Below are 14,106 nucleotides of genomic sequence, written 5' to 3'. Positions count from 1 at the left end.
GGACTCAGGCTTGTGATGTCTGTTACCGTCTCACAAAGTTAGTTTATAGATAGTGAAAAAATGGCTGAAGAAAAGAAGACAAGAAAACCACTGTGGTCAGGGAGGAAAAGATTATACTTCTGGAGGAATACAATCATAGACATCACAGACCACAAAGTAAATTCGATTTTTTACCAGACGACAGAAGCAACGAAAATGAATTCAGTCAAATTTATTACCTTAAACTTGGTCATGTTGCACTTAAAATTAAGTCAAAGGTACCTTCATTTTTATTTTTACCTTGCTTTGGTTGCTAAGGTCTTTCTTGCAAAGGTCTAGGGATTCCTTAAGTATAGGACCAAGACAAGGAGAAAACCATAAATACTTAAGTGAACATTTTAAGTAAACCTTAAGGAGAAAACTTAAGGGTGTTGTGTGCAACCAATTTTAGTATGAGAAAAACTTAACTAGGACTATAAGGAAAATCTTAACTGGCAGTGTTTCGTGCAACTGGCCCTTGACTCTTCAACCACATGCTTCACCATGTTCAGCTAGTTGCTAACTTTGTCTGCCATTTTGAGCTAGGGCAAAAAGCTTACATTGGTTTTTAGAGTGAAAAGATGCTGTGAAGCTCAGTAGGTTTGTCACCATGAGCAACCTCTTTAATATTACACATAGTTATTGGATCCATTTTTAATATAAAAGTATTGATTGTAGCTGCTTTAAAGTAACAGGTCTGTACGACAGGAGACGAAAAAAGTACAATAAAAGCTTACCTCTGAAATGTAGCAGCACAAAGAGCAGTCCCAGAGTACAGGACTTTTAAACCCTCTTCCTCTGCTGTAGAGGATCCAACAGTACATACAGTTGAAAGCTTTGTACAGTACAGCTTCAGTCGGCTTTACAGCAAGTATAACTAAAGAGACTGGAGCTCCCCTGCAGTGGAATCCTATCTGTAAGAGATTTCATCCATCATTCCCCCAGTCATATCCTGTCACCGCTAAAGCTGATATGATTGATTACGATATTAGTAATTGGATGATTCAAAACTGCAGTATCTGTGCAGAACAAAAAAAAAAGAAGTCTCCTCTCACTGATTTCACATTCTCAGCTGAATGAGAGGAATTTACCCTTGGATGAGTGTAATTTTCTTTTCATTTGGAGTCTGGTTAGCATCAAGGTAGCATTTCATTCATCTGTGAAGCGCGTCTGTGCCCTTTTGAAAGGATAGATCAACGAGCTGGTCCTGTACTTAGTCGTCACCCTTGATATTGGCAGAGCAGCGGTGCGACCACTTTGCTTCCTCACCTCAGAGGTGCACAGAGGGCAGATGTGTTTGTGTGGATGGCAAGTCAGTTTTAGACGTGCGTCTGTGCACAGCTCAAGACTGTGATTGTGTAATTTTGCACCCAGCGAGACAGTCAGCTACCCGTTAGCCAAGCATGTAATTAAAGCTTTAAAAATGTCACTGTTCCCTCAGTGGTGGGCTTTATAGCTGCAGTCCCCAGTGAGTGTATGTGTGTCACTATGAGCGCATGAGTTTAATGTTTTTATTTCCTGCATGTGTGGCAAGCTATTTTGTTGTGAGTCTTGAAGTGCTGTGGCCATTCTTGCACCGCCGCCTTGATCAGGCATCAGATGACATCACTCCACTCGTGTGGATCGACCCTGCTAATACACCACACGGAGTACAAAGGCTTTGATGTGCAAGAAATCTTTTATGTCAATGCATTACCCAGGCAGTTAAATGTTGAGAAAATGACAGCAAATTCTTCAAACATCCACACGGGGACTGTTTTGATCATCTCCAGAGTGAAAGAGAACCTGATCTTATGCTTGCAAATCAGTTCAGGGTTTTGGGGTCTGTGTTAATTTTCAGTGCTAGTTGTTAAGTCAAAGTCGTCGATGACATTGGCATTGAAGAAATACCCCGAAATCTTGTATAAGTGAGCTGCTAGCAGCCTAACTCTTGCTTTGCTGTCAGAGAGGTAACTTTGTTGTACCTGGCTGAGGTTGTCATGGAAATATCAACTCTCAGCGAGATGTAGTTTTGGGACAGGGGTGACAAACTCTGGGTTTTCTTCTCTGAGATTTAAACCACTCCAGAACTGCAAGGTTGTTGTGAGAATTTGCTCCCTGTGAACAGCTCTTTCTTGTCACTGAAGCAGCTCAGACAGTAGCCTGAGGGTCTGGGCTGTGTGTCAGAGCTGCTGTCTCAACAACCGATCGTAGCCTGGGTTGGCCACAGGATTTTTTCAGGAGTTGACACGGTGTTATGTAGACATCTCTCAGCAGCAGCAGCAGCAGCAGCCTGGCCGTAGAGGTAGAGAGAGGGTTTGTGGAGTAATGTTAATTGGGACTGAAAGGTAGAGTGCGTGCTGTCCACAGATCCTGATGAAGCTGATAGTTTCATTCCTGTGTCTCTGCTGCATATGGCCTTGTTTCATTTCTGTGAGAAAGCTTTGAAGGAGAGTTTGACATTTTGGAAAGTAGGCTATACTTATTTTCTCATTTGTACAGTAGGGTGGGAACTGAAGGAGACTTTCACGGTACGATAACTTTCTCAGAAAATTAAATGGTTTCATGGCATCACAATATGTGCTATTGTAGGGCTGGGCCTCCACAAAAATAGCATTTTAAGTCTTGTGTGTGATTTATCCTGGCCTCATATGAGCAGAGGAAATCTCTGTTACTCGCAAGGCTAATATATACAATTTAAAATGCCATAGGCTTGTGCTAATAATGTTAGCATGTTACATTTGTTTGGAAAATGTGTTTAGTATAAGACAGTTGTTTTGTCAGTGAACCTTGTGAGTTGTAATGGAGCTGAATTTTGTGACGTTACTTTTGTTAAATGTTGCTGTTGTCCCTGGTTTCATATGAGTAAAGGAAAAGTCCACTAGCCACAAGGCTAATTTATACAATGTAAAATGCCATAGGCTTGTGCTAATAACATTAGCATGTTGTATTTGTGGGGAAAATGTGTCCAGATAAAGACAAGTGTTTGTCTGTGAATGCTGCGAGTTATAGTGAAGCTGATTTGTGTACTTGTGTTTGAACAACTGTCATTAAAAACATAGTTATGAATATCACTACTCATACTACTACTTCCTATGAATCCCCCCTAAATCATACACACTGGACCTTTAAAGAAATGAAAACACAAGGTTTTTTTTTTGGTTGACTAAATGCTTGTAATTCAAATTCGAGCCCATTTTTTAAAATGGAACTATGTGTAAAAAGTCCGACAGGCAGCCGAGGAATAAAGGAGACACACGCAGTTGAGATTCTCCATCTGCTTGCATTTTATTTCCAATATCGTAGATAAGTAGACACGTGCACAGATAGAGCCCAGGTGGTGCTCAAACACCTGCCCTTTGCCCTCTGACTAGATAAATGCATTTTTTTTGCTGTTTCTTTTAAGCATTTTACATTTTAGTTTTTAAATTTGGCCCTTAGCATTTCTGAAGTGGAAGTGTTCTGTGTGTGGGATAACTGCATTTGAGTCGAGCCCCTGTGTCTCTCGTTTTAACATCCCCTGTCAGAGCACCACAGTTAATGAACACAAATCAAGCGCCCTGCAGAGCAGCATCACGTATTCCTGTGACCTGCCTTCATGGACAGCCAGGTAACGATAGTTGGTTGCCCAGAGCTTCGGCACTGTTTGTCACTGTTGTGAAATTAATCATCTATAAAAACATCTCAGTACAGCCCAGCTAATATATTGAGCTCAGCAACATGTAAGCTAGTCTGACAGAAAAACACACCGTCTCCCTGCAACTCTCTGGCCGATATGGGTTCTACAGCTGCTCACGGCGAGAAGAGACAGGCGATAAACTGCTTTACCAATTCCACGTGTCTTTATAACCAAAAACTCCACTTGAAATATTGATTACATCTTACAAGAGCACAGAGGAGCACAAAGCCGCAGCTGCTGCACACGTATGTTCTCTGGGATTGATTAAAGCTTAGTGAGAAGATACTGATAAGAACTAGTATGTGACTGTTTATAAAGGGAAGTGAGGAGAGGAGAACACACTTAAAGCCTGATTGTTGTCGTTGAACACAGGCCTACTTGTAGTTTGTAGGGTGGACTGGGTTGTTGATTCTTTTATCTATTCAGAGAACAGTTATTTTTTAATTTTGTGTAAATATGTGTTGATTGTGATGGTTATTTATTTTATAGGCCATTAAAGTGTGCACAGTGCAGCATTGTTGTCTTTGTTGTTGCCTGTTATAAATAAATGATGAATGCAGAAATTGTATGTGTAGCAGCTGCTAGGTATATATAGTATGGATCTTATAGACCTTGAGACACCCCACACAGACATTTCCCCTGATCATTCCTGTGCACAAATGTGCTGTATGTACTTCCGTCTCAAGAGCTCCTCTGGTGCCGGCACATACGTAGAAACCTCCTGGCAAGGAGTTTTTGAACAAAAAATATTTCTGCATGTCCGCATTTGAAAGAATTTTTGTGGAAGGGATGCCCCCCCACAACAGTGAGAAAATCCCTGAAGGGAGGAGGTCAGGGATTGGGTCAAAAACACAGGACTTTCACCTAGGAGACCACTGTTTGTGTCTCATGTGACACTAAAAGTTAGCAAGTTATTGTACCTTATTTTACCTACCTAGTTATTTTCACTAGAGCTGCCCCCGATAGTTTACAAGAAAGGTCTTTAGTCAGCAAGATTTCATTGGTCGCTTAGTCGCAGACAAAAACAAAACAAACAAACTCTATTAGGAGCTGCGCCTTGTCAAAATAAATCAAAACCTATATGACTGGACCATGTGGGAATTTAATGTGAAAGGACAGACACAGGAAGTGGCCATGCTCAGCAGTCAGACAGGAGTCAGGTTAATTTCCAGGGCTGGTACCTGCGGTTATTCCACAGGCTAGTTAATAACATGTCGGGCAGGAAATCCAAAGTGTGGGATCATTTTGAGAAGGTGAAGGACGAACCCAAGGTGATATGTAAACTCATCTTCATTGGTCGACTACAAACATGACGTATCATCTGAAACATGGAAGTAGCTACATGCCCATCAGCCCACAGCGTCATTAACAGGCGGCTCGCTCAGTGTGTGACGTGCACTTGTAGATAAAATATAGGCCTATATTAATGAAGGTTCATTAGTACGGTTTTGTATTTCTCTGTAATGTAGCACAGTGTTAACAATGTTACTGATACTATTCTTTCTCACACCTTCAACTCAAACCATTGTGTTGCCCCACCCAAAATGTACCATTTAATAATTAAATTAATATCGTAAACATGCAGGCGACTAGTCAACTAATGGCCCTAAATGATGACTATTGGTTGAGTAGGAAAATTCTTAGTTTGGGGCAGCCCTAAACTCTACCGTAGGCTACAGCCTGCTGCAGGGCAACTGAGCTCAGCATGAATTTTAGAAATCAACACCAATTAACACGTTGCATCCTGTTTGTTTCATTATTTCAAAAACTGAAGTGTCAAAAGCAACATATCACTGTTTTAAAGGGTGCTATCTGTCAGATTATTTCCTTCCCGGAGCAGTTGCCAGGCAACCAGCGGAGACACCATGAATTTACTGGTCCCGACCAAGAAAAAGTCCTGCACATAACACTCTGCAAAACAGCAATTTGTTGTCTTTACACTTTGCTTTTTGCACTAATGAGACAACCAAAATGTAACGTGTTGATTGGTGAGTGTTGGAGGTGCTGGTAAGCAGATTTTGTTAACAGTGGCCAGAGGCGGGGCAGCTGTTTCCACATTTCCAGTCATGTGCTAAGCTAAGTTAGCAGGCTGCTAATGATAGCTTCACAGAGTGGATCATTCCTGTCATGGAACTCTCGGCATGCAGGCGAACGAGCACATTTCCCAAAGTTTTCCTCTGAGAAGAACGAGGCACTGTTCCTAAAAGAAATGAATACATATTAAAAGATTACTCAGTGGTTCTGTTTTCATAGCACCCTCGTCAGAAGTCGCAAAGAAACCAACCAACCTCAGAGATGATTAATTCTCCGTGATTATGAAGTCGGCTGTGTGGGCTACAAGTCCTGACTCTGCCTTACCTTGACCTAAATCTTTAAAGTGAACAGTTTTAAAAGCCTTGCTCTGTATTACAAAGGGCAGTCCTTCCAGGAGTTCTGTAATGGTTTGAAGTCACAGGTCATGTTGAACTAAAGAACATCCAGCAATCACGGAGGCAGCGAGACGCGGGCCACGTCACACTGCTAACCTAGAGTGCAGTGGCGCGTGAGAGCTTTCACACGGATGTTTCTCTCTTTTCAAGCATGATGTCACTTTTCCTGCCACATATTGCATGTTGCCGAAGCCTCTCCTCGTGTGGAGATGTGTTGTGTAGAAACACTCACGCAGACCACATTCAGGCACGTGGTAATGCATCAGTATGAGTGCTAGAGGGTACGCCAGCTGAGTAAAAATAACAGCAGGATTTGGGAAGCTCTGGAGAGTTAGGGTGGGACTCGGATGAAATTGCTGGGTGTGTTTTTCAGCAAGACAGTGGAGAGTCAGTGCATGTGTGTGTCTGTGGCTCAGTGTGTGTGTGAGTGATGTACGTCCCAGATTTAACTGGACCAAAGCTATGGTTGTGGTCCGGCGAGTCATCAAGGCTGGTTAAAAAAAAAAAAGGTTTCACCCCTCAGTACAGTATGCACAGACTTTGGTGTTTTTAAGATTCATTGTGTTTTTCAGCATGTACAAAAAATGAAAAATCCGAGAGGTTGTGGTGTGTAGACCCATTACTCAGGAGCAGAGGAGGGTGACATTTTCTTAAATTGACCCCAAGACTACTAACTGTAAAAAGTTCCAGCAGAAGTTTTTGAGGAACAACAAACCGGACTCAGTCGAGTACCTGCGCTGTTTCAGTCCAACACCCGAGAAGTTCTCTGCTGCTCCCCCTCAGCGCCTGTGTTTCATCAGCTGTAAAACTTCCCTCCATATGCTGAGTGCAGAAAACACACAGCTCTGCTCTCCAAATCTTCTGTGGCGATTGCAAATCTGACAACAGATTGGAATCTCTGAGTGTTCCTCTGGCAGGGGGAAACTGATCCAGTATTTGTTTGATTTAATGTTTACTCCAATATAGAGATGTTTGTGGAACATACTGGACTCAGAGTCAGATTATGTGCAGGCAAAATATAGCATTACGCTACAGAAATATGCATCATGGAGGGGATTTTTCAGAGACCGAGGAAGCTTTGTTGGTGACAAAGTTCTGTTGGTGGGCTTTAAAGTTCTGAAATGCTCTCACTTTATGTGCAAGAAATATCAGCTACAATGATTCTGCTGCCTTTGTGCCTATTCTTTCCATTTATTCTTTCCATTTTTCAAAAGAAGATGAAACTTTTTTTGGACATATCTGTGGCTTTCAGCCTCTTGGTGAGATTTTTTCCCAAGGCAGCAGCCGCTAGGAGACGTGCTGTCATCTTCTGCTCCGTGGTGCACTACTGACTGGAACACGTCACAGCTCTGTATAGCTTACAAACATTGGTAGAAGTGCAAGCTACAAGGCAGGATTCATTGTCATTCAATCCATACACAGCATTGAGTATACAGGGGAGGTGAGTTTCTTCAGTGATTCGCTTTACACAGTGAGAACAAATACAAAAAAAGACATGAAAATTTAGAAAGAGAAGCTTTTTCACTCTTTCCAATGCTCTCACATCGTGCATGTAATTCACACTGCCTGTCCTTTTACAAAATTCAACATTTTAGAGGATCTGTCGTGCTGTTAAATTTGTATTCCACTCAGTAAATGGAAGCTAGTAAAGCCCAGTTCAGACCAAAGATTCGCAAGCTGAAACATGCAACTACTTGCAATGCGCTGTTCTGCAACATTCTAAAAACCTGCTGCTTCACATCAACGCAACTAGATGAGACGGTGTATCATCTCTATGCAACGACTCTCTGTACTTCTGTTCTGATTTGCAGCTCTTCAGGTTTTTTTGTGGCTGAATATAATTTGTAGCTTCTGAAAACATGAATGAGGATAGTGATAGTGAGATACTGGCTCCAGTTACATTTCTAGCAGTGATGAAACGGTGAAAAAGAGAAACGGAATAAGCATCAGATGGACTGTGTTCATAATAAATACGCCACAATGATGTAAGTAAGCAGTGCCAATTAATCAGTCAGTGAGAATGTGTGTGAGGGGGTGTAAGCACATACAGCGAGCAGCAGCAACCCAGCGTCAGACACCAGCACACTGTGAAGACGGAAATAGACGGCTCTGCGGGGACGGAGCTCCTTCCACAACAAGCAAACACATCGTCTGCGGTCATTTTGATTTTGACCAGCAGACTTCACTAGAAGACGATTGGCTGTTGAAACAGATGACATGCTTTACGTTCTAAAACCAGCCGCCAGCGATTTGACCAGCTGAGTTGCTGGTGACATCATCAGCCAGCTTGAGTCGAGCTCAGATGGCCAGTTCATACTGCTGCAACTTTTCTCTGCAACGTTCTGCAACTGTTTTTTCTCGTTGCGAATGCTTGGTCCAAACTGGGCGTAAGACTTTAAAAGGGAGGGAAATATATTTTCTTACTTCCTTTGTTTCTCATATTTCTTAGGGTTTGTCTCAGCGCAAATCTTTGGTTTGAACTGGGCTTAAGCTATGCTAATTATCCTCCACATAGAAAGTCAAAGCGAGTGACTTTTTGTCAAAGGAATACTTCACTCAGCCTGTGTTGAGATGAATTTACGAGGAAAACACCCTCACGGTGAAAGAAGAATCCAAAAACAGAGAAAGTTCTCAAGACATTTAAATAAATGGGAGCCACGTTCAACAACAGAAAAACTATATCAAAACATCTCTTTACAAACTCTCACATGACTCATGCAGTATAATCCAGGTCTCATTTATCCAGTCGTATGCTCAGTACTTCCCAAACACACGTATTTTTGCTAGAACTATACCATTTAAAACACTTCCGCATAAACAGTCTCACACATGGACGAGGAGCGCACCTTAGCAAGCGTGGGCGTTAAACTCGGCGAGTACCCCTACGCACTACTCGTATGCAGAAGTGTTTCAAATATAGTTTTAATGTTGTTAAACGTGGACTTGTTTTACTTCAATTCATAAAGAATTTTCTGTTTTTGGATTCTTCGTTCATCATGGAGGCTTGCAAGAAATACAAAGTTTTCTTCAAGATTACAACTCAACATGGGGGGAATAATTTAGATACAAATGATTATTTTGTGGGTAAAGCATCCCTTAAACCACCGCGGTTGGCCCACCTGCCTGTGTGAAGTGATATTACTAACCAATAGGGGCGGGGAAAATATTGATACAGCACGATTGGTGTGGTAATATGGTATCGTCACACAGTGCCAAGTATATATTTTTTAATTTTCTAAATGTCTAATATTACAAATATAAATTAAACCTAGTCTACTAGAATAATATAATCGATTGTTTTTTTTAGCCCACTAGCTACTAGATACATTTTGCTGCTGTAAAAAAAAAAAATGGCTGAAGTGAGATGAACAGAATGAAAACCTTATCTTATTAGATAAAACAGATGTTAACAAAGTTTTCCTTTGGGCACATAATTTACAGTAAAAAAAAAATGTAATAAATTACAATATATTTTATCGCAATACTCAGCATATTGCAACATATTTAAAATCGCAATGACATTGTATTTTGGACTAAATTATTGTGATAATATCGTATCGTGTATTCTCTGATGATTCCCACCCCAATCAGTCTGGACTTTCACGCCCCTTGAGAGAGAATGTAGCTCTAATAATGTCGTTAAAAGTGCTTTATCATGAGGAAAACAAGAAAATGCACGAGCAGATAGGCACCAAGTAAAATCTAAAACAACAGTAAAGTAGTATATGTAATATACTGCACATGATGTATAAAATAAGATGCTCACACACGGAAGCAGAATGACTTATTCGCTTCAAATGCAGAGTGCTGTCAGTGTGGAGTGAGGAAGGTGGAGTGTGAAATGCATTCTGGGCTGGAGAGAAAACTGGAGGAGCTTTTTACTCAGGAGTGTGTGTGTGTGTGTGTGTGTGTGTGAGAGAGAGAGAAAGAGAGTGTCTGTGTGCATGACAGAGAGACAGACAGTGAATCTGAGAATGTGAAAGACTGAGGAAGACAAACAGCACATGTGCACATTTGATTTGCGCATCAAAAGCCATACTGTGAACTGCAGATAAGCTTTAGAAACAAACAAGCCATCTGATCCTTTTCAATCTCACTCTTGGAGAGACACAAACATTTCGGCTTCGCGCGGAATTAACCTGCCCCCCGATCCGGGGGTCGTGAAGCGGAAAGGACCCTGCTGTGCAGCGATGAGCCTTTGATGGCGATAGCATCGCTCTGTCATTCTCTCTGTCATCCTTGGGTGAGCCTGTGAGACACCCGGTGGACTGTGGGGGACCGAAAGCATAAATAGTGAAGGAAAAGGTCAATGGCAGGTAGACACAGACAAGGAGGAGGGGACGGGTGACGGTGGAGGAAATCCAAAAGATGGCAGTGAAAGAAAATCCTCATGACAGCCTGAGGAGAAGAAAAGTCAGTCAGTCGGCCACTGGGCCTGTCAGTCACGTTGTGTTTTATGCAGCAGTCATTCACTCATTCAGCTGCCTCATCAGTCTCTCTGTCAGTCAGTCACCTAGTTCGTTATTTTGTCACATCGTCTGTCACTCAGTTCACCAGCCTGACAGTAAGTCGACGGTCATCTTGTTTGTCGGTCAGTGATTCAGTCGCTCATTTGGCCACACGCTCAGCCAGTTTGCGAGTCGCGGTTCGACTTCATAGCCATCATTTCCATCTTTTATCTATCAGCAACTTAGTTCAATCATGACTGAATCGCTCGGTCTCAGCTGTCCTTTTTTAGGCCGACAGACAGCAAAGCAAAGAGCAAACATCTCTGTCATTTCTGTGTGTGCTTTGGTCTAAAACACAAGACGCCAAAATCACAGATACCAATTGGCAGACAGAGACTCAGAACAACAAACAAAAACTGGCAATAACCCGCCTGATAGACAGAGTGATAAACAGGCAAACATCCAGTCAATCGCATCCACACACACACACACACACACACACACACACACACACACACACACACACAAGCGCTCTGAATGACAAACATACAGCTTTATGAAGCAGCCCTGTAGTGTCTTTGTGTGCTGTGGTCTAAAGCAAAGTCTGGGTGGATTTTACTGCTGTGTGTCCTGTCTGGCCAGAGAGAAGTGAGCATCTATCAGCACTGTGTTGTGACCCCACACTCACACTCCCCTGACTGTGTTTGGACAGATGGATCATCACTGCACCACTCACTTTTGACAAACGTGTTGTATATGAGCCTGCCTGTGTGTGTGAATGTGTGTGTGTGTGTGCATGTATGTGTCAGCATGACAGATACAAAGCCAGGGTTTATGCAGGAGCGTATTCATTATGTATAGTGTAATTCAACCATCATGAAGTTCCCCCTCAGACAAAATCAATACTGGTGTTAATATGATCCTCTCTCCACTCGTTACTGCAGGAAGACTTCAATTGATTAGTTAGCTGACACCTCAGTTCCCACAGATGCAGAGGCGTGTGTGTGTGTGTGTGTGTGCGCATGTGTATCAGTGTCTATAGGCAGCTGAGTGTGTCATTATATAACTTTCCAAAACTATGAAGCAAACAGCTATTGACTGTCTGAGCTAATCCATTACTCAGCTCGATTCATTTTACTGCAAGTAGACTTTGCATCTGCATTATTATTATTCAGGTTTTTGGGAGTTTGATTTATAATATGCTGCCTGTGCTTGTAGGTTGACACTAGACCACCAAATTGGAACAAGCCGCACAGTATTTTAAGTGGATTATGTTTAAAAGTGTATGGTTATTTTCAACAATAATAGTAAGATGATTATTTGTGTGTTCAAATTTGAGGACAAACATGTAATTTTCCGTCTGATTAACATGTTATCAGTTCTTTTTTTTGATTGCTTAAATTTATGTAATCCTGTTTGAAAGATCAGACAGTCTCATTTCTGTATGTGTGGTGTTACACAATGAGCATGTTGATGAACACGTCTGAGTCGGACAGATCATTAGAGAAGCGTTGGGATTCATTCTGAGCATTAAGACCGACTCAATGCATCACTGGATCATTTGAGGAGGCAACTGAGAGGGAAAAGAAACAAGGAGAAATGTGTTGAGATTGTAGATTTACTCATAAATAAGTTATGGTCATCATCAATTTAAAGAGATGAAAGATTTTCAGTCTGTGGTTTGAAATCTGAAGTTGGAAAAAGTGCTGTTTTGTATCTGAAAATTGAGATTCAGCCGTTTTAAGCTGTCACTGGAAGTATGGATTACAGTAAATATTTTGTTGGAAATTAAAAAATGATGTTCTTCATGTTGTTTTCTAGGTCTTATATTTGTAGTAATGTATAAAGTCAGTGATTTATTGCATTTAAAGGAAGCAGAAACAACCTCAGATAACACCCTCATGAAGTCAAGGTAGCCAAAAAGTATGTGGGTAATAAAACATGTCGATAATGGACTTGACATTGGTCTGTACTCACTCCCAGGTAGTCAAATACTGATGTTTTGTTGCACCCCTCTGCGTCTGACAGTGATGCACAAGGCACACTGTAGCATCTGACCTAGCCATGCCAGGCTTTCAGCTAACTTAAGTGTAAACTCATCTGCACGCTCAGAGCAAATGATGTAGTGTAAACAGTGAGAAAATCCTTGAAGGGAGGAGATCAGGAGGGATGGGTGGGTCAGAAACACAGGACTTTCACCCAGGAGACCTGGGAGAATGGTTGTGTCTTGTGTAACACTAAAAGTTAGCGAGTTATTGTACCTTATTTTACCTACCTAGTTATTTTCACTAGAGCTGCCCCCGGTAGTTTACGAGAAAGGTCATTAGTTGGCAAGATTTCATTGGTCGCTTAGTCGCAGACAAAAACAAAACAAACAAACTCTATTAGGAGCTGTGCCTTGTCAAAATAAATCAAAACCTATATGACTGGACCATGTGGGAATTTAATGTGAAAGGACAGACACAGGAAGTGGCCACGCTCAGCAGTCAGACAGGAGTCACGTTACAAACCAATCACAGCTGACAGATATCTTTCCCTTCTGGAAATATTCAGTCTAATAAATACGTAAGGTTGATCATGTTAGTGCAGGGCTACTCAGAGCTTTACATCTGTCCCACGGACGATAGGCCTACACTTTTAGAAGATTAGCTCTGCACTCAGGATTTCAGGTTCATAGGCTATACGATGCTTGTTAAGGTTACTTAGCAACCTCCGACACAACCTGCCGCAGCGCTCTTGAAAGCTGGCACAAAAAAGGCACAAGAGTAGAGCCCAAGTGCCTGACCTCACGTTTTCCAGGCGGTTAAAGACGCAGCATGTGTACGGCCTCTAATTTCCAGGGCTGGTACCTGCGGTTATTCCACAGGCTAGTTAATAACATGTCGGGCAGGAAATCCAAAGTGTGGGATCATTTTGAGAAGGTGAAGGACGAACCCAAGGTGATATGTAAACTCATCTTCATTGGTCGACTACAAACATGACGTATCATCTGAAACATGGAAGTAGCTACATGCCCATTAGCCCACAGCGTCATTAACAGGCGGCTCGCTCAGTGTGTGACGTGCACTTGTAGATAAAATATAGGCCTATATTAATGAAGGTTCATTAGTACGGTTTTGTATTTCTCTGTAATGTAGCACAGTGTTAACAATGTTACTGATACTATTCTTTCTCACACCTTCAACTCAAACCATTGTGTTGCCCCACCCAAAATATATCATCCAAAGTTCTTAGTGGGGGGCAGCCCTAGTAGTCATGTGACGCACTGTGGGAGTGAGAACACGTTGGGTCTGCACCTCACTGCCTGTGGCTTCTCACAGTTTAAAAAAAGAACATTAGAGCTGACACTGACATGCAGGCAGGAATACTGTGTTGTCCTGTGCATTATCTGTTCTCTCTGCATTTCAAATCACAACACCGTTTACACCATGTCTCATTTTTTTGTGTGGCCAGGGCTCCCTGTGCTAAGTGCCCCGAATGCACCGGTGTGCTATCCATCATCAGGTCCCAGGGTAATTTCAGTGTGCATGTGAGTGTGCTGTGAATGTGTGCT

The 14,106-nt window shown here is 42.0% G+C and overlaps 1 protein-coding gene across 2 annotated transcripts in view; it reads left to right on the top strand.

The window, feature by feature from the left end:
- The window catches only part of sema5a (sema domain, seven thrombospondin repeats (type 1 and type 1-like), transmembrane domain (TM) and short cytoplasmic domain, (semaphorin) 5A), a 185,852-nt gene that overhangs the window by 32,036 nt on the left and 139,710 nt on the right, over nt 1-14,106 (top strand). The window lies entirely within an intron of this gene.

The sequence above is a fragment of the Epinephelus fuscoguttatus genome, linkage group LG21, assembly GCF_011397635.1.
Source record: "Epinephelus fuscoguttatus linkage group LG21, E.fuscoguttatus.final_Chr_v1".
NCBI lineage: Eukaryota > Metazoa > Chordata > Actinopteri > Perciformes > Serranidae > Epinephelus > Epinephelus fuscoguttatus.
The sequence above is the reverse complement of the archived record's forward strand: the minus strand, read 5'-3'. Positions and strand labels throughout refer to the sequence as shown.